At 37.6% G+C, this 21,678-nt stretch overlaps 1 long non-coding RNA gene across 2 annotated transcripts; it reads right to left on the bottom strand.

The window, feature by feature from the left end:
• Window positions 1-6,230: 6,230 nt before the first annotated feature.
• On the bottom strand, window positions 6,231-12,672 carry LOC127851595 (uncharacterized). 2 transcript variants are annotated; one of them, XR_008035835.1, is made up of 4 exons: window positions 12,442-12,672; window positions 10,546-10,696; window positions 8,410-8,488; window positions 6,231-7,413 (listed from the first exon to the last, which is right to left on the bottom strand). It is a non-coding gene; the product is annotated as an uncharacterized LOC127851595 (long non-coding RNA). The 2 variants fall into 2 exon arrangements; XR_008035836.1 differs by having other exon boundaries at window positions 12,366-12,485.
• Window positions 12,673-21,678: the final 9,006 nt, after the last annotated feature.

Raw genomic sequence — 21,678 nt, 5'->3', positions numbered from 1 at the left:
GGGTGATAACTCAAGAACGCATACGCGGCCAACAGGGCGAACTCTGAACAATATAACTGAAGCAACTGGTCTGTAATCCTAAATCTATAATTATCAGTCCAATGAAACATCATTATTTGAGTAAAATAAAGTGGATCAGTAAAAATATTATCATAATATGAGATTATTTGTATATTTTGTATACTAAATATTGTGTTAATGTTAAATTTTGTTGATTAATATAAATATAAGCAGGACAGGGGAGGTAATACACTATTATATCTTTCTTATATACAGGGGAAACAAATGCAATAAGTTGAAATTTCATGTTTAATAAATAGAGGATATTTGTTCATGTCAGTGTGAGATCATTTGTTATTTGTTATGATCACATTTTATTATTACTTTGACAAACAACACTTACCTGAATACCACAATAGATTCCACCCAAACAATACCCCACGCCCATACCAGAATCCCTTCCCCCCAACCTTACCCCCCAATTTGTTTTTAAACATCATCTAATAAATTACCACACCCCACATTATACCCCCTCTCACCCCCCCGTCCCCCTACCCCCCACCCCCCCCAATTTTTTTTTGTTTTAAACATCTAATAAATTACCACACTCCACATTATACCCCCTCTCACTCCCCCCTACCCCCCTACCCCCCCTTCCCCCCCATTTTATTAAACATCTTATAAATAACCCCACCCCACATTATACCCCCTCTCACTCCCCCCTACCCCCTACCCCCCCATCCCCCAATTTTTTTAAACATCTCATAAATTACCACACCTCACATTATACCCCCCTCTCACACCCCCATCCCCCTTCCCCCCAATCCCCATTTTTTTTTTAAATCTAATAAATTACCACACCCACATTATACCCCTCTCTCATTCCCCTTACCCCCCCTACCCCCCACCCCCCCCAAAAAAAAATAAATATTTGTTTAACATCTAATAAAATACCACACCCCACATTATACCCCCCTTTCACCCCACCCCCCTACCCCCCCCCCAATTTTTATTTTAATCTAATAAATTACCACACCCCACATTATACCCCCCTCTCACCTCCCACCCCCTACCCCCGACCCCCAATTTTTTTAAGCATCTAATAAATTACCACACCCCACATTATACTCCCCTCTCACTCCCCCTACCCCCCCTACCCCCCACCCCCCCCAAAAAAAAGGAAAACATATTCAGTTTTCAGAGCACGTTAGAAGAGTCGTCTTGCTATGGGAACTCTGTCAGCACAGTCCTAACAGAGTTGCCCAAGAGACCTGTCGGCATAGTCCCACAGGAATTGTCCAGTTTTCGGAGCACGTTAGAAGAGTCGTCTAGCTACGGGAACTCTGTCGGCACAGTCTTAACAGGGTTGCCCAAAGAGACCTGTCGGCATAGTCCCACAGGAGTTGTCCAGTTTTCAGAGCACGTTAGAAGAGTCGTCTAGCTACGGGAACTCTGTCGGCACAGTCCTTACAGGGTTGCCCAAAGAGACCTGTCGGCATAGTCCCACAGGAGTTGTCCAGTTTTCGGAGCACGTCAGCAGAATCGTCTAGCTACGGGAACTCTGTCGGCATAGTCCTAACAGGGTTGCCCAAGAGACCTGTCAGCATAGTCCCACAGGAGTTGTCCAGTTTTCGGAGCACGTCAGAAGAGTCGTCTAGCTATGGGAACTCTGTCGGCATAGTCCTAACAGGGTTGCCCAAGAGACATGTCGGCATAGTCCCACAGGAGTTGTCCAGTCGCCGGTTTCCCTCTGGTAACACCCAGAGGAACCAGTTTAGTCATGGCGACTCCTCGGTAAACCGTCAGAGCGGTGCGTGCGATTACGGAGTCGCCGCGTGTGTACGCCGGAAGATCTCGGAGGATGGATCTCGGGGACCTTTCAGGCGTGGCTCTGAAGGGTGGCGACCCTCAAGTTCTCGCCGTTGGGAGCGGTCCCAGCGGTGGAAATTAGGTAAGTGTCTAAGCGAGCGTGGGAGCATGAAGTAATTATCTAGTTAAAGGGTGGGGGTGGGTACCTTTAATAGTTCTCTGTTTTTCTTGTTTTATTATGCCTCCCTTCGAAGAAGAGGGGGTATTTTGCTTTGCACATGTCAGTCGGTCTGTCGGTCGGTCTGTCGGTCGGTCTGTCGGTCGGTCCGTCCACCAGGTGGTTTCCGTATGATAACTCAAGAACGCTTGGGCCTAGGATCATGAAACTTCATGGGTACATTGATCATGACTCGCAGATGACCCCTATTGATTTTGAGGCCACTAGGTCAAAGGTCAAGGTAACGGTGACCCGAAATAGTAAAATGGTTTTTGGGTGATAACTCAAGAACGCATACGCGGCCAACAGGGCGAACTCTGAACAATATAACTGAAGCAACTGGTCTGTAATCCTAAATCTATAATTATCAGTCCAATGAAACATCATTATTTGAGTCAAATAAAGTGGATCAGTAAAAATATTATCATAATATGAGATTATTTGTATATTTTGTATATTAAATATTGTGTTAATGTTAAATTTTGTTGATTAATATAAATATAAGCAGGACAGGGGAGGTAATACACTATTATATCTTTCTTATATACAGGGGAAACAAATGCAATAAGTTGAAATTTCATGTTTAATAAATAGAGGATATTTGTTCATGTCAGTGTGAGATCATTTGTTATTTGTTATGATCACATTTTATTATTACTTTGACAAACAACACTTACCTGAATACCACAATAGATTCCACCCAAACAATACCCCACGCCCATACCAGAATCCCTTCCCCCCAACCTTACCCCCCAATTTGTTTTTAAACATCATCTAATAAATTACCACACCCCACATTATACCCCCTCTCACCCCCCGTCCCCCCTACCCCCCACCCCCCATTTTTTTTGTTTTAAACATCTAATAAATTACCACACTCCACATTATACCCCCTCTCACTCTCCCCTACCCCCCTATCCCCCCACCCCCCCCATTTTATTAAACATCTTATAAATAACCCCACCCCACATTATACCCCCTCTCACTCCCCCTACCCCCTACCCCCCCTACCCCCCATCCCCCAATTTTTTTTTAAACATCTCATAAATTACCACACCTCACATTATACCCCCCCTCTCACACCCCCATCCCCCTTCCCCCCACCCCCCATTTTTTTTAAAAATCTAATAAATTACCACACCCACATTATACCCCCTCTCATTCCCCTTACCCCCCCCCCTAACCCCCACCCCCCCAAAAAAAAAATAAATATTTGTTTAACATCTAATAAAATACCACACCCCCGCATTATACCCCCCTTTCACCCCACCCCCCTACCCCCCCCAATTTTATTTTAATCTAATAAATTACCACACCCCCACATTATACCCCCCCTCTCACCCTCCCACCCCCTACCCCCGGCCCCCAATTTTTTTTAAGCATCTAATAAATTACCACAACCCCACATTATACTCCCCTCTCACTCCCCCTACCCCCCTACCCCCCACCCCCCCAAAAAAAGAGGAAAACATATTTTTTCTAAACATCTAATAAATTACCACACCCCACATTATACCCCCTCTCACCCCATCCCCCTTCCCCCCACCCCCAAAAAAAGCAAAAACTAATTATTATTTTTAAACATCTAATAAATTACCACACCCCCACATTATACCCCCTCTCACCTCCACCCCCCTTCCCCCACCCCCCACTCAAAAAAAATAATTTCTTTTATTTTAAAAACATCTAATAAATTACCACACCCACATTATACCCCCCTCTTACTCCCCCCTACCCCCCACCCCCATTTTTTTTAAACATCTAATAATTTACCCCACCCCACACTATACCATCTCTCACCCCCTACCCCCAAACAAAAGAAATATTTTTTTTCCTTTTTTTTTATTTTTGAAAGATCGTCTTATAAATTATTGAATATGAACAATTTCCCCATGAGGGCTTACGTTATACTGTCAAGCACTCGAATAGCCAAGCGCGCTGTCCTCTGACAGCTCTTGTAAGGTCACAGGGTCAAAGGTCAAGGTCACAGTGACTCGAAATAGTAAAATGGTTTCCGGATGATAACTCAATGATGCTTACGCCTAGGATCATGAAACTTCATAGGTACATTGATCATGACTGGCAGATCACCCCTATTGATTTTCAGGTCACTAGGTCAAAGGTCAAGTTTACAGTGACTCGAAATAGTACAATGGTTTCCGGATGATAACTTACATTAGGTCAAAGGTCAAGGTCACAGAGACAAAAAACGTATTAACACAATGGCTGCCACTACAACTGACAGCCCATATGGGGGGCATGCATGTTTTACAAACAGCCCTTGTTTTAGTTGTGTTTCGCTCCATTTAGTGTCAGTGTAGTGTAAACTTGTTATGTGTCAAACAATTCTGTTGATAGAATCGATGTGTTTGATTAATCAGGCACGTGTCTACTTATTCGATTTGTCCCTTATTGGCCTCGCCCACCAGTCCATTGTTTGGTTATTATTTAGTAACTTTGAATATACATTATTAGACTGGTTACTCTTGGTCTCCGTGACAACGCAGGGTTGATTTCACTGTTATGACATCCGGCAACTGATACCTTTTTTCATTTTTCTGTTTATGTTTCCCTGAGTGGGAGTGGAGATGTTTGGGTTGGTATTGCCACCTGTAAATATATAGAAAAAAACCATTATAATTGTGTAAGCCACATGCATAGGTCATTGGGTTTATAACGTTCAATTTTATTTATATTTTCTCTCTGATAGGCGTTTCTTGTTTGATTTAATTATTATTATTTTTTTATTTTTTTAGCAGTCACATAAACAACCAAGCAATGTAATATGGATTTTTTTTACACCCATTATTGCTGCTTCTTCCTGTATTTGCGCGATGATTATCTGATATATTAACTCCATGATGTTATATTCTCAAATCTTTTTCTATAAAGAAGGAATGTAGTTGACAATTGTTAATAGTTTTATTTGATCGTTTGTCAAAAAGTTGTAACTCTGTTACTCTTGTATCTTCAATGCAATTGAGTAATTAAATAGTAATTAAATTGAATGCGTTTTAATTCCCTTTTATTGTTGTTTAATTTGAGTTACAATGATATGACGTTAAATTTTATTTACCCCTAAATGTATTATGAATATTGCTGGGCCAAGTGTGAGGTTGAGCGCTCTATAACCAGGTTTAAACCCACAATGCTTTGCATTGACCGTTCCAAGGCGGTGACCCCAGCTTTATTCATATTTTGTGATTATGTTGGTTTGTATTGTGCTGTATTGTGCTGTTTTGTATTGTTCGGGCAATCGGTCACTTGCCTTAAATAAAGGACCAACTAATTTTAGGGATGGCAACGGTTAATCGGTTAACCGGTTATCCGTTTCTTAAGGAGGTTAAACGATTACAAAATTAATATTCGGTTACTCTTGCAGAAAACGCATTTTTTTGTGGAACGAAATTAATGCTCAAATCGTAAGTTTTGTTTTTACTTCATTTCACTGTATTGGCTAATCCGCTAATCTGATCGCAAATTATCGACAATTACCACCCCGTGATGCCCCCCTGTGGATCGAAAGCGATTAGAGTTGTAAACCATCGGGGTGCAGCGGTATCATGAGCAGGCACACGAGCACCTACTCTGCAGTGTGTTTGTTTAGCACTTTACAGTCTATTGTGTTTCAATTATTGATAAATTTAAATTATAAACCGACCAATTACGCTTGTCAATTAGCACATTTGACTGCGATATGTCCTATTTTTTATAAATAGAACATAAACGTGAATATCCAGTTTAAAGTCGGTAAAGCTTGATCAGATAGCACGTATTTAAAAAGTAAAGCGACAATCTATAATCATGCCTCTATCATCGGATGCCTGGAAATTTTTCAAACGGGCTGCTGACAAGAAATCAGCTACATGCATACTATGCCCAACGACACCGTCGTTGCAGGGGGGTACATCCAAGCTCCGTAATCACATGAGATTAAAACACCCCGCTGAATTTGCTTGACTTCCGGTAATTGAAAACAGTCGCCATTTAACCAAAATTCTGTAAGTATGGATCACCTTGATAGCTTTGACAGCTACAGCTACGAGAATTCTCAGGACGAGCCCTTTATAACCCAAAACAGGTTCGTCAATCCACACGTGGGGAACAATGTAAACAATGTAAAAAATGACAACACAAATAGGAAGCGGACTAGAATAAACACAGGTGGTGAGTGTAGCAATGGTGCAGTAATAACAAACGAAAATGACTTTGAGCAATTATCTCTTGATGGAAAAGTTACAGAAATATTTGAACAAATGAAGAATTTCGATCACAAGGTTGATGAATGTTTAAAGATGCATACAAAATTGACATCAATAGAAGGCTCACTATCCGAACACGACCAGCGCTTAAAACTGCTTGAGTACAAATCCATTGACATCGAGGCAAGGAGCCGAAGAAATAACCTCATATTTGGTGGAATAGGTGAACAAAGAAATGAAAACTGTTTTGATGTCATAGGTCAATTTCTTGACGAACAGCTCCAGATAACGCACCGTCCAATAATCCAGCGAGCCCACCGCCTTGGAAGATTCTCTCCAAGCAACAGTAGGGGTATCATTGTGAACTTCCTGAACTTTCAAGACACAGTAGATGTTCTCTCTCATGCAAAACACTTAGCAGGGTCAAACTTCAGCATAAACCGAGACTACCCTAAAGAAATCTCACAAGCTCGGAAAACGCTCTGGCCAAAATACAAAAAACTCCGTGAAAGTAATCCACGCAGCAAAATTGCACTAGTCTTCCCTGCAAAAATAGTTATGGATGGAAGGGTAGTCGAGGACATATATCCTGATTGGAACTCAATTCTCAACGGTAACAGAGTTCGCACAATCCCCGAAGTCTTCGGGACGAGTCAGGCACACAGTTTCCGTTCTCGCCAAAGCACCTGGAACAATATCCCGCCAGCTTCTATCACAACCTCTGGCAACCGGAGGAACACAACTGCGGTCGCCACTCCCATTACTCCAACTGCCACGATCCCCGAAGTACCACGGTCGAATCAGGCACACAGTGTCCCTCCTCCCCAAAGCGCCAGGAACAATATCCCGCCAGAGCCTATCACAACCACTGCTAACCAGAGGAAAACAACTATGGTCATCACTCCCAATACTCCAACTCCCAATTCCGAACACGTATCAAGACGCTCGCAGTCTGCTTCTCCTAATTCTTCAAAAGCTCATGCTCGTAATCATCCTCCAGTATCTCCCAGAACTCCACTGAACACCCAGTCATCTGTGCCCAGCATCCAACGCCCCTGGGATTCTGCGCGTACTGATAACCGTGTGCCCTCTAGGGACACTCCACAGTCCAATAACCATAGTAGGACCACAGCAGACAGCAACCATAGCCATTAGGCCAGTGGGGGGACAGAACCCTCATCCAACCTGAAAGTAAACACCATAAAATTAGGAACTTTAAATGTTAGCGGCATCAAGAAAAGACTAAATTACCAGGAATTCACTGATTTCATAGGTTGTTATGATATATTTTGTATCTGTGAATCTCACACTGATACACACGATATTATAAAGATAAATAACTATGATTATTTTGCGAACCATAGAAAGCAAGAATATAAACGCAAGTCTGGTGGCATTGGTATATTTGTTAAACACAAGCTTGTACCCTCAATAAACATTTTAAAGTCAAATTGCGAATATGCCCTTTGGATCTCTATTGATAAATCTCTAACGATGCTTGACGAAAATATTGTCATTGGTGCTGTATACGTCCCACCCGAAAACTCTAAATTTTTTAACGACGATGAATTTATGACCTTTGAAAATGAAATCTCCCAGATATGTAGTGACCATAAATATGTAATTCTTGCAGGTGATTTCAATGGCAGAGTAGGCAGCATGAAAGATTACATAACCACTGACCCACATTTAAATGACATTTTCGATATCGATGACGACATACAGAGTCAACTAGACAAATACAAAACTCTTGAAAAATTATCCGTCCCACTTGCCCGCACCTCTCAAGACCATCGAACAAATGCACTTGGCCTCCGTCTTATAGACTTATGTAAGAACAACAACATTTTCATTCTAAACGGTAGACTAACCTCTGGAAATAATCACGATATGCTTACATTCAGAAATAAATCCACAATAGACTATGTTATTGCCTCATCTGATTGTTTCTATTTTGTTTCGGAATTTCAAATCATTGAAACTGACCCAATATTCTCGGATGGCCATAATGCACTCTCATGGTCAATAAATATATCACATAGCAATCATCCAAATATAACTCCAAAAAGTAAAATTTACACCAATCAAAAACCAAAATGGAAACCTGATCTCGCCAGCCAATTTGTTAGCAATATCAACCCTAATGAGATTGACCAAATACTTAACCAAATGGATACTTACCCCAAATTGCAGCAGACCATAGAGCACATAACTGATGAGCTGCAATCAGTCTTCCATCAAGCATCCACCAGCACCTTCCCTGAAAATAAAACACATTTTCAAAATAACCATTCAGCTAACAATAAACCATGGTTTGGTCCTCAATGTTTCAAAGCACGCAAAAAGTATCATACTGCCAAAAAAATTTATAATAGCAACAAAACCACATTTAACAAAAAAGAAATGACGAACGCCAGCAAAAAATACAAACAAACAATGAACCACCATATAAATGCAAACAAACAAAACATGTCAAACAAACTTCGATCAATGTCCGACAAAAATCCCAAACAATATTGGTCATATCTTAACAAACTAAAACCAAAATCAAAAATCACAACTACACCAACTCTAGAAGAATTACAGGAACACTTCAAAGAACTAAATACAAACACTATCAATGACAACCGTTTCAATGACACAAACGACCAATCACATTATACAAGCACCACATTTAATTCCACAATCACCAAAGAAGAAATAGAAAAATGTATTTCAAACCTTAAAAACTGAAAAACTCCTAGCCCATTTGACAACATTCTTAACGAATACATAAAGTCCACAAAACATCTACTTATGCCTGTTTATTGCAAACTATTTAACTACATACTAGAAACCGGGTTCATCCCACAAAGTTGGCTCAATGGAATTATAATATCCATATTTAAAAACAAAGGTGACCCTAAAGATCCTAGTAACTACAGACCCATAACTATCCTCAGCTGTCTTGGCAAACTTTTTACTTCAATACTTAACAACAGATTAACTAAGTTCTTAAATGAAAACAATATCCTAGATGAAAATCAAGCTGGCTTTAGAAAAGGCTATTCCTGTTCTGATCACATATTTACACTTCACTCACTAATTGAATTAATGAAAAAAAAGAAACAAAAACTTTACTGCGCATTTATTGACTTCTCCCAAGCCTTCGATAAAGTCTGGCGTACTGGCCTCTGGCACAAACTAATCAAACAAAATATAACAGGTAAATTTCTCACTTTAGTTAAAAACATGTATAGCAACATCAAATCTAGTATCTCACTTAACGGTAACATATCTGAACCATTCATATCAGAAATTGGCGTAAGACAAGGTGAAAACCTGTCCCCTCTCCTATTTTCCCTCTTCCTTAATGATCTGCAAACACATATGCACCTCCAAGGCTCAAACGGCATAGAACTTACAAATCCTGAAGACTTAACTTTGTGGCTAAAACTACTTATATTACTTTAAGCTGATGACACTGTTATCATTTCTGACTCAAAAACTGACTTCCAAAATAGCTTAAACATTTTCCATGATTACTGTGAGAATTGGCATTTAAAAATAAACCTCAGCAAAACTAAAATTATAATCTTCGGTGCTAGACAACTTCAAAACTTTCATTTCACACTTGGCATCCATCCCATAGACATAACTGACCGTTACCACTACCTAGGGATAACACTCTCCAGCAATGGCTCTTTCCTAAACGCAAGAAAACACCTAGCTGAACAAGCAACAAAAGCAATGCACCTATTATATATCCGAGCAAACAACGCAGAACTTCCCATAGACTTAATCCTTAAACTTTTCGACCACACAGTGCAACCAATTTCTTGTTCAGAAATATTTGGTTTTGAAAACATAGACATTCTGGAGAGAGTACACAACAACTTCCTCAGAAAAATTACTAAAGCCAGAAAATCTACTCCTATATCTTTTCTATACAGTGAACTTGGCAGGCATCCAATTGCAATCAATATTAAAACTCGTATGATCTCCTTCTGGTGTAGAACTCAACAGGGCAAAGAACAGAAAATATCACATCAGATTTATAAGTACATGATGAACCTCCCAAACTCAAATTTTAAATGGTCAAACAAAATAAAAGAAATACTCACATCAGTTAACCAAAGTAGCATATGGGATAATCAGTTTCAAATAAACCAAATTAATATCCACCGCTTAGTTAAATCACAGTTACTAACTCAGTTCAAAACCCAATGGCACCACCAATTACAGCAAACACACAAAGGACAAATATATACCAGCTTCAAACAATCACCATCCCTTGAAAACTACCTTATTAAACTCACCAAAAAAGAATACATTTACCTATTCCAATTCAGGACTGCTAACCACTGGTTTCCAGTCGAGACAGGCCGATACGACGGAACCCCATTTGAAGATAGAGTCTGCAGGCTATGTAATTCGGGTCAGGTTGGCACCGAACACCACTACCTCCTTAACTGCGATTTCTTTAATACTGAAAGAGAACAATTCTTAGGTAATGACACACATAATGCTTCCCTTAGCTCATTCTTATCATCAGAATCCTTACCTTTACTTAACAATACAAGCAAATTTATACGCTTTATATTCAGTAAATTTAAACGCTAACAAAGATTCAATACAAGTACACATTTGTTTATAAATACAAATGCCACCAGACCACCAAATTATAGTATATGTTCTACTACAGTGCACTAATTGATTGTTAGTTTTTGTTAAGTCTCGATCTAATGCGTTATTATGTACTTGGAAATGAATTTCATTTCAAAACCTGTATAGCCATCCTTTTTATTATTAATTAGGGCACATTATTGTCTAAATAGTCTCCCTTTAATGATAATAACTACATTACTGCTTCTTCAAAGAGTCTACTTTTTTCTTACATCCGTTTACTACTGTATAATCTGTGGTTACCTACTTGAAATTGAATAAATTCAATTTACATGCCACATTCTCAGTCTTATGTACATGTATGCTTTACCGTTATAAACATTAATTGTTAAGCATGAGGAACATTTATGCTTATAAGTTATATTTAATTACTTGTTAATACTTAATATGTGTATCAGTGTGAGAAATGTACATAAATTTGCTATATTCTTAATTTCATTCGCTAGTTGATGATTGTATTATATTAATTCGGTTGGGTTTTTCTAATAATGTTAAATCATGAGGAACATTTATGCTTATAAGTTATATTTAATTACTTGCTAATACTTAATATGTGTATCAGTGTGAGAAATGTACATAAATGTGCTATATTCTTAATTTCATTCGCTAATTGATGATTGTATTATATTAATTTGGTTGTGTTTTTCTAATAATGTTATATATCATGACTATGTGTACCTTTGCATCATTTTGATATGTTAAAAATATGTACATATATTTATTTGCTTTTCATGATCATGGCTTCTTAAACAAATACTTCCTCGGAAAACCGGCCAAAAAATTATAGAATAAATTGCAATAATAATAACCAGTTTATAACTTATTACAATTTCCTTTTGCTAGTGATTTTTAATAATTTTGTACCATTTCTATCTACAAATTTGTGTTTTGTTTTAAATAGCCGACTTATACCACCAGTATAATAGAAAGTTGACTGTAGTTACCTACTTGAAATTAAATAAATTCCATAAATTCAATTTACATGACACATTTTCAGTCCTATGTACATCTGTACTTTACCGTTAAAAACATTAATTGTTAAGCATGAGGAACGTTTATGCTTATTTAATTACTTGTTAATACTTAAAATGTGTATCAATGTGAGAAATGTACATAAATTTGTTATATCCTTTATTTCACTCGCTTACTGATAATTTATATATCATGACTACGTCTACTTTTGCATCATTCTGATATGTTAAAAATCTGTACATATATTTATTTGCTTTTCATGACCCTGGCTTCTTAAACAAATACTTTCTCGGAAAACCAGCTAAAAAAAAAAATATAAAAAAAAAATTAAAAAATCATAGAATATATTGCAATAATAATAATATCAGTTTTTAACTTATAACAATTCCTTTTGCTAGTGATTTTCATATTTTTGTACCGTCTCGATTCACGAATTATCGTTTTGTTTTAAATAAGCCGACTCATACCACCATTATAATAGTAAGTTGACAAAAAATCACCTCTTGATACCGCTTAGGCCTTGCTCATTCCTTTTGCATGCAGTACACACAATTTGCTTAATCCTAACGGTAGTACCTTATCTATTGTGTCCTTGAGAAGTACAGCTATCATGGCCTCGGGTTGCTCCGACATTATCCAATCGCCCATTGGCAAATTTCATTGTGCGGGTGCAGTCGAGCGAATAAATCACGAAAAAACATGTCTGCAACTATTCCGAATACAGAAATTAAAATTACCAACTGCAAGTTGCATTATCGCCTTAAACGCACTGTTTTAACCTGCACTTTTTAAATAAACCAAAGACCTATAGATAACCTATAATGTTATCTATAGGTCTTTGAATAAACATTTTACTTTCCTGAAAACTGCTATCGGTAACAGCGCGTGCAAAGTTAAGTGACGTGTGAACAAGACAACCCCGCATAATTAAGGTTAAAGATCACTAATAATATTAGAATCCTCGACAAATTAGGCTACACAATTACGAACCGTTATTTCATTCTCATGCATTGCTCACTATGTATGATAATTTGGTGTTTTTTGTAATTTTGTAAAATTGATTAACTTTTCCCACATTCTCGTAGTCAATATATTTATATATGCTCATTCTGAATACCCCCACCCTCGCTGGATAATATGTGCTGTTGTTGCTAAATTATCGGAAGTCAAAATATTGTTATAAAAATTGTACTTTGTTATATTGCCCTTATTGTATATGTTATATACTTGGGTGAAAATAAAAGTTCTGTTCTGTTCTGTTCTGAATTTCGATGTGAGCCATTTCCAGTAAAGCTGACATCACTGGACTGCTATGTAAATACTCCGAAAAAGATGACTGGCTCAGAAAGCGAGTCAATTACATTTTTTTTTGCATGATATGACATGTAACAATTTGCACGTGCCGTGAAGTATTCCATTGTTTTGACTACCATTTCTTGATAAAAATCAATAAAGCGTGACACTGATTACACCCGATCACTTTTGTTTTAACAACTATTGCAAACTTTAACGATTTGGCTGTTGCAAAATATATTTTCGCTAATTGACAATTGTAATTAATCAGCAAACTGTTAATGCATGTAATTCTTAAATGATAATGGGTGTTAATAAAACACAACACAATTCAAATTCTGCACTAGCTTTTATTGATCAAGATGTAGAACAACAATTATGTGTAAATGACGTGAAGCTAATATTACAACAAAGAAATATCACAGTTCACCGACAAGCATATGAAAAATTGTTTATAAACTTATACGTTTTTCGGATGTTGTTTTTTATTTATGTGGTACAAAGACAGGCGGTTAACCGGTTAACCGCTCGAATATCAAAACAGGTTAACCGGTTACGGATTTGCTTAGATTTGCCATCCCTAGTTTTAATGAGAATTCAATACTGCTCCAGCAGCTGGAGTTTCACTTCTTTATATTGTAGTGTTGTTGTTAAATAGCAGAAATGCAAGCATTGACATTCTCAAGGTTATTTCGTACTTGTACTGACAGTGTGTTTTCACGCGAGTGTAATACGCCTGATTTCGTAATGGGTACACGTCGCCTCGCTGAATACTAGGGGGTAGTTGGCGGCAGGGCGAGGCATTTAGAATACTTTTATCAGATCCAGCTGTGAGCTCTTTCAGCCCACTTTAATTAATATTTCACTGAATAACCACTCATGGACATGTCATCATTGTATATTATGCCATTAGAAGATGTAAATTGTTGCATGTCAGGAACTGTGGGGAACTATTGCATGTCAGGAACCGTGAGAAACTGTTGCATGTCACCCAACGTGGTGGTTATTATTATTTAGATAAGTTTTTAGTGAAATTTTAGTGTAACTGTTAACAGCTGAAGGCTGTCCATGGCTAAAGCTTTGTGGATTTACTGGCTGGGCGAGCCCATTAATCTCCGGGTTGTTTAAGGGTCTTTGGGCCGGTTGTATCTTTCAATTCTCGGCATGACACTGTGAACGGCAATATAAATCAATACTGAAATGTTAGCATTCTATTTTCATTTTATTACACACCAGGGATCACTGACATTTTATGGAGGGTATTACACTTTAATTGGGGGTATGCATGCATATTAAAATATTCTTGGTGGTCGCACGAAAACCGGCCAATGGATTAAATTGGTTGTGGTCTATCGAGGGATGAGGCCCCCCATTCTGCGCACGTTGTGGCGTGCCTGTAGTTTTGAAACAATTAGGTTGTCCCGACTTTGGGGAGTCCGGGCACGGTAATAGATCCGCTAGGTCGCTGCGTCTAGGCGTACATCGCATGGCAAAGGCGCCCTCCTTGCTTACGAAAGGGGCATTGGGTCCGAGAGATAGTCAATATACTTCCTTGGGGTGCATGGGACGGCTTGGGCGCAGTGGCTTTAGAGTACGTTGCATGGTGATGGCGCCTTGCTTGCTTTCGAAAGGGGCATTGGGGTCCGAGAGATAGTCAATATACTTCCTCGGGTGCGACGGGACGTCTGTGGCGGACTGACTATGACATTCGGTGGGACGATTCCTTTGTGAGTAGGGGGACGTCCCAAAAAGAGAAAAGTGAGGGGAGTGTAGTGCCAGTGACATCCGGTGTCACGCCCCCCCTGCAGAGTGGTACCCGGCTAGCGTCGTTCATGTGACGGGACCATGCTGCATGATGTAGAGCCAATCGGATAGACGCAGATGCCTGATGGGATGACCATGCTCTCTTGCTACCCGGTCCGCGGACGTGTGTAGACGTGTTCCCTGAGGTAAGTATTGCCAGGAAGATAGATGCCCTGAGGTAAGTATTTCCAGGAGGATAAGTGTATTAGCCTGTGACGGTAGGTATTAGACTGTGCATTCGCCTGTGACTTAGTGTCTTGCCCTGGAGGTTTAGCCTGTGCGTGGGGTAGGTATTCCCAGGAGGATCGTTGGTTTGCAGCGGACTAGACAGCAGACGAGTATTTCCCTCGAAGTGTGTACTGCCGAGGACGACGTCTGTCATCCTGACAAGGTTTACAGTCGATGCTCGTGTGAGTGTATAAGTCAAGTGTCGTTGTGAGTAGTTGCTGTAATTGCAGGCAAAACCCACTGAAGAGCTAACCTCAATAAACACCACAATTGTAACCTGGAAGACATTTTGTGTCTAAGCTTAAAAATTCAGTGGTCAATATTGGTTCTTGTGTTTGTATTTTATTGTATGTAATTAAAAACGGTTGCAATGCATTGTTTTCTTTGTATTTCGTTTGAGGTTTGAACGTCTTTAATGATCAAATCACATGATTTCGCGAATGTTCAGAATGGCAGCAAATAAATAAATTCACTTTTAAATAGCAACTTATACACTCAGTTGAAACACCATAATATATTTGTGCATGCTCTAATTTACAGCTCGAGTATGTGGAAAGGAGAGAGACGGACGTGAAGTGAAAAGGGATTCAATTCCATAAATTGGTAAGAATTGTATGCAGTGTAACTATCAATGTGATTTTGTTGAATGAAATATGTTGAACTCATTTATTCGTAAGGTTGGTCATGCTGCGTTTCTGTATTTATGATAATTGTTGTCATTGTTGTACCTGAATCCTATATGAGTATTTGAGTCATATAAAATACTAGTCCATATAAACGGATTCCCAGAGCCTTTGATAATTTTTGCTATGGCGGCTCTGGCAGTCCATATGCACCCCTATATAAACATGGGTGCAGTTCAGCGCAGCGAATCCGTGCGCTTCACTAAACAGACGTCGTTCGAGACACCTTGAGGAAAATAATGAATAAACTTCATAAACATGTTAAATTTACCTGAATGGCAACCTTCGGATGCTATCCTTTGCATGCACCCTATAAAAACACGACGGTGTTTCAACACACTTTTCTCGCTGACATGTTTATGTTTAAATTTGAAACAGTGTATTCTGTATCGAATACCACATCGTTATCGACTTTATAGGCTGGAGCACATAACCCGACCTGCAAAATATTGATGTACTGCGACCTAAGCAATATTGGGTCAATTTTCCAATATGGCGGCTACAGCGTACAAAACAAAACCTAAGTCAATAAAATTAATTATTTCTAGCTTTAATGGTACCATTTGGATGAGTTTGTGGTTTAGATAGGTAAACTTAAATAAGTTCTTGCAGTTTCAGTGTTCCTTAACCCTTGCATTTTTGATAACATTTTGCACCCATGGACAATAGAGAGCGCATTGCAACTCGAAGCAGCCCATTGGGCTATAAAGCTTAGAGTTGAATTATTGCAACTACCATGAGGGTAACAGATCGATGCCCAAAATGGAGTATTTTCGAATTAAACAAAATATGCGAAATATGCGTTCTGCACAAAAATTGGACGCCTGCGTGTCTTCATTAAACACAAAAAGCACAACATAAACAAGAAGAAAAGCGTAACATAAAAAAGTTTATTGAACACAAGCTCGTTACAACCGTTAAGTCGAGTTTTGAAATCAATACACAGTCAATTGAAAGTAATGCTTTTTTGATGACGACACCTGGTTTGATGAGTATTGTTGCAATAATTAAAATCAACGATCATCATTTTTTGGAGTAAAACGGGTCAAACATAAAACTAAACAACACATCCATTAATACTTTAATTACGGCTGCATACAACCATCTACGTTAAATTGTGAAATTTATTTTATGTAACCTTTTGATATCTCATGATATCCATCGCAAACATGTTCTTTAATTTTAATTGATAATTGTGTTGTGTTAAAAATGATAAACTGGTTATATTTAATCGAATTGGACATGAAACAAACATTTTAGTATTGGTCAACATATGCTTTCGCTAATGAATTATCTGCCCTTTTAAAAGAAAAATGTGGATCTTGTATTTTTATTTATAACCAAATACCCGATATATTATGTTTAATGTTTGCAGATGATATAGCAAACTGTGCAGAAACTGTTCAAAAGTTATAACAGCAATTAAATGATATAGATACATATTGCGAAAGTACTGGAATGGAAGTCAATTTAAATAAAACTGAAATTATCGTGTTTCGTAAAGGTGGTGTCTTAAAAAATTGCGAACGTTGGTATTTTAGAGGACAACAGGTTAAAACAACATCAAATTACAAGTACATGGGGCTCATGTTTACACCTTCCCTTTCATGGGCAGTAGTTCTTAATAAGTTAGCCATGTAAGCACAAAGCACAGAAAGCTATTTTTTCAATATATTCGTATCAAAAATCATATGGTTACTTTACACCAACGCATATGTTTAAAATATTCGACTCAATGATATCATCAATATTATGTTATGCTTCTCAGGTCTCGGGTTATGAGTTAAAGCAAAGAATAAAATCTGTTCATAATCTTTTTTGAAAAATATGTGAAACTAATAAAAACACTAACACCTGTATTGCACTGGGAGAATGTGGAAGACTACCTATGTGTATCTCGTACTATACTAATTGTATAAGGTATTGGTGTAAATTACTGCAAATGCCCAATACTTGTTATCCTAGAAACTGTTACTTAATGCTTGTATCATTAGACAATATCGGAAGGGACTGTTGGGCCACTAAAATAAAAAATCTTCTTTTTACATACGGAATTGGTTATGCATGGATAAATCAAGAAATAGGCGATAACATAATATTTATTAATATATTCAAACAACGGATTATTGACTGACAAACACAAAATTGGCTTGACACCATACACAACTTGATTAGGTGTTATCATTATAAGTACTTTAAAACACACCTAGATCCCGAGAAATACCTTTCCATGAATATCCAAACAAAATTTAAAATTGCTTTTGCAAAATTCCGCAGTGGTAATCATAAACTCAAGATTGAACTTGATAGACATTTAAACTTACCATTTGAATCACGTTTGTGTACACATTGTTCAAATGGTGATATCGAAATAATTGGCCACATTTATTGTCCAATCTTCATGATATGTGGTCAGAGGATCGGTTTCAATGATATCTTGGATGAGTTCGAAAATAGTTACGTTTGCTTGAAAAACATGGTTGCCAATGGGCGGGGCATTTTTCCTTATATGGCTATATATGGCTATAGTAAAATCTTGTTAACACTCTAGAGGCCACATTTATTGTCTGATCTTAATGAAACTTGGTCAGAAGATTCATCCCAATAATATCTTGGACGAGTTCGAAAATGATGCTGGTTGGTTGAAAAACATGGCCTCGAGGGGGCGGGGAATTTTTCCTTATATGGCTATAGTAAAACCTTGTTAACACTTTAGAGGCCACATTTATTTTCCGATCTTCATGAAACTTGCTCAGAAGATTTGTCCCACTGATATCTTTGATGAGTTCAAAAATGGTAACCTTTGCTTGAAAAACATGCTGCCAAGGGGCGGGGCATTTTTCCTTATATGGCTATATATGGCTATAATAAAATCCTGTTTCACATTTAGAGGCCACATTTATTGTCCAATCTTAATGAAACTTTCTCAGAAGATTCATCCCAATAATATCTTGACGAGTTCGAAAATGATGCGGGTTGGTTGAAAAACATGGCCGCCAGGGGCGGGGCATTTTTCCTTATATGGCTATAGTAAAGCCTTGTTAACACTCTAGATGCCACATTTCTTGATGAAATTTGGTCAGAAGATTTGCCTTAATGATATCTTGGAGGAGTTCGAAAATGGTTACGTTTGCTTGAATGACATGGCCGCCAAGGGGCGGGGCATTTTTTACTTATATGGCTATATAAGGTTATAGTAGAATCTTGTTAACACTCTAGAGGCCACATTTTTAGTCCGAACTTCATGAAACTCGGTCAGAAGATTCATCTTAATAATATCTTGGACAAGTTCAAAAATGATGCCGGTTGGTTGAAATACATGGCCACCACAGGGGTGGGGCTATTTTCCTTATATGGCTATAGTAAAACCTTGCTTACACTCTAGAGGTCACATTTATTTTCCGATCATCATGAAACTTGGTCAGAAGATTTGTCCCAATGATATCTTGGATGAGTTTGAAAATGGTTTTGGTTGCTTTAAAAACATCGCCACCAGGGGCGGGGCATTTTTCCTTATATGACTATATATGGCTATGGTAAAACCTTGTTAACACTCTAGAGGCCACATTTATTTTCCAATCTTCATAAAATTTGGTCAGAAGATTGGTCTTAATCATATCTTAGATGAGTTTGAAAATAATTATGTTTGCTTGAAAAAAATGGCTTCCAAGGGGCGGGGCATTTTTCCTAATATGTCTGTAGTAAAATGCTGTTAACACTGTAGAGGCCACATTTACTGTCCAATCTTCATGAAACTTTCTCAGAAGATTCATCCCGATAATATCTTGGATGAGTTCAAAAATGATGCCGGTTGGTTGAAAAACATGGCTGCCAGGGGGCGAGGCATTTTTCCATATATGGCTATAGTAAAACCTTGTTAACACTCTAGAGGCCACATTTATTTTCCGATCTTCGTGAAACTTGGTCAGAAGATTTGTCCCAATAATATCTTGTTATCTAATGAGCGACTTAGGACCTTTCAGGCCCTCTTGTTTTCATTGTGATAGGTATTGTAATGTTTGGAATTTATATTTATACTCGTGGTAATCTTCTGGAGAGACATTAAACGATTTTTACAATATCATGTCTTCAAATAATGATAACATTATAAGAAAACTAACTTGTTACCTTTTCCATCTTTTACAGGCGATTCACACTTACGTATGATAGTATCTTTAAAAAAAAATAAACAATATTACACAACTTTTGAAAATGTATTATATTATGTTATTGTGTTTTGAACACATAAATATAATGTCCGGTCTTGTATGATAAAACCATTATGTCAAAGACAAATGTAATTTAAAACATGTTGAACAATACGGTTTTTTATTATGTGTGTTGTCAGTCAATTTACAATATTTGTCTATTTTACTTCATGGCTATTGTGTGTCCGCATTGAAAAGCCTAGTTTTCGTGTTTATAATATTAGTTTTGTTACTAACAAAACAATACAAAAATAGTTTTGGGAGATTAATTCAGATAACATGAATGATACCAACTTGTTTTTTATTTTTCATAATCATTGTAATTGTTATCAAGATTTTTCTTTTTCATTTATACGCGTACTGTTGTCGTGTTATCGGACGTGCATTCAAAACTGAGCCGCGTATTGCAAAAACGGGTCTTATGTCATATTAGTTCATGAACCTGCGCATTCGCCTTGAGAAAAAGACCCTTTTTCGTATGACGCGGTTAAACCGACATATCGATTAAGGTTCAGTTGCTCAGCCGCTCAAATATTAATTACTTACATCGTGTAAGGAATAAGTTATTTACTTTTATAATAACTATTATAGTAATCGCTCAATTTATCTATCGTTAACATGTGCTTGCACTTTTGAAATAACACAACTTGAAACTATATTATTTGATGTTATTGTGTTATGTATCATGGACACCACTCTGAAATTATATTATATTATGTTAATGTGCTATGTATGATGGGTCGGAGGCCTCGATTTACTAAATAAATTGTTCTGTTCTGTTTATGTTGTTGATTGAACCTCCGTACATACAATTAAAATGAAAATATTTTAGGAGTGGAAGTTCTAGCTAAGAGAGCAAGCATAATGCAGTTATTAAAATTGTATTTGATAAATCTTTTTTTAAACGTGCATGCTCTTAATGGTTGCGAACATCAGCGATTGATTGTTAAGTCATGTCCAAGTTTTGTTTTTAATACACGACAAGAATGATATATTACTGAATAATAAATATGATATGTAATCAAAACACGTGTGGTACATTCCATGTTAATAATTAAAACACTGCAAAACGATTAGTGTCTTGCAAGAAAAAGCATGTAGACTTTAAATTTTATTAATAATACAAGACTCATTAAGATCAGATGAAAACTATGACCTCTATTGTCTACACAATGTTTTTCTATGATTTGACCTAGAGACCTAGTTCCTGACTCTAGATGACCCAAATACAATCCCAATCCAGATTTCATCAAGATAAACATTCTGACCACAGTTCATAAATATTGGATGAAAACTGTGACCTCTATTGTCAACACAAGTTTTTTCTATTTATTTGACCTAGATTTTTACCCCAGATGACCCAAATACAATCCCACACAGATTTCATCAAGAATTCTGACTAAATTTCATAAAGGTTGGATGAAAACTGTGATCTCTAATGTCTACACAAGGTTTTTCTATTATTTGACCTAGTGACCTAGTTTTTGACCCCAGATGACCCAAATAAAATCCCAATCCAGATTTCATCAAGATAAACATTCTGACCAAATTCATAAAGATTGTGTGAAAACTGTGACCTCTATTGTCTTCAGAAGGTT

This window comes from Dreissena polymorpha, chromosome 11 (genome assembly GCF_020536995.1).
Source record: "Dreissena polymorpha isolate Duluth1 chromosome 11, UMN_Dpol_1.0, whole genome shotgun sequence".
Taxonomy (NCBI): domain Eukaryota; kingdom Metazoa; phylum Mollusca; class Bivalvia; order Myida; family Dreissenidae; genus Dreissena; species Dreissena polymorpha.
Note: the sequence above shows the minus strand (reverse complement) of the source record. Positions and strands in the feature narration are given on the sequence as shown.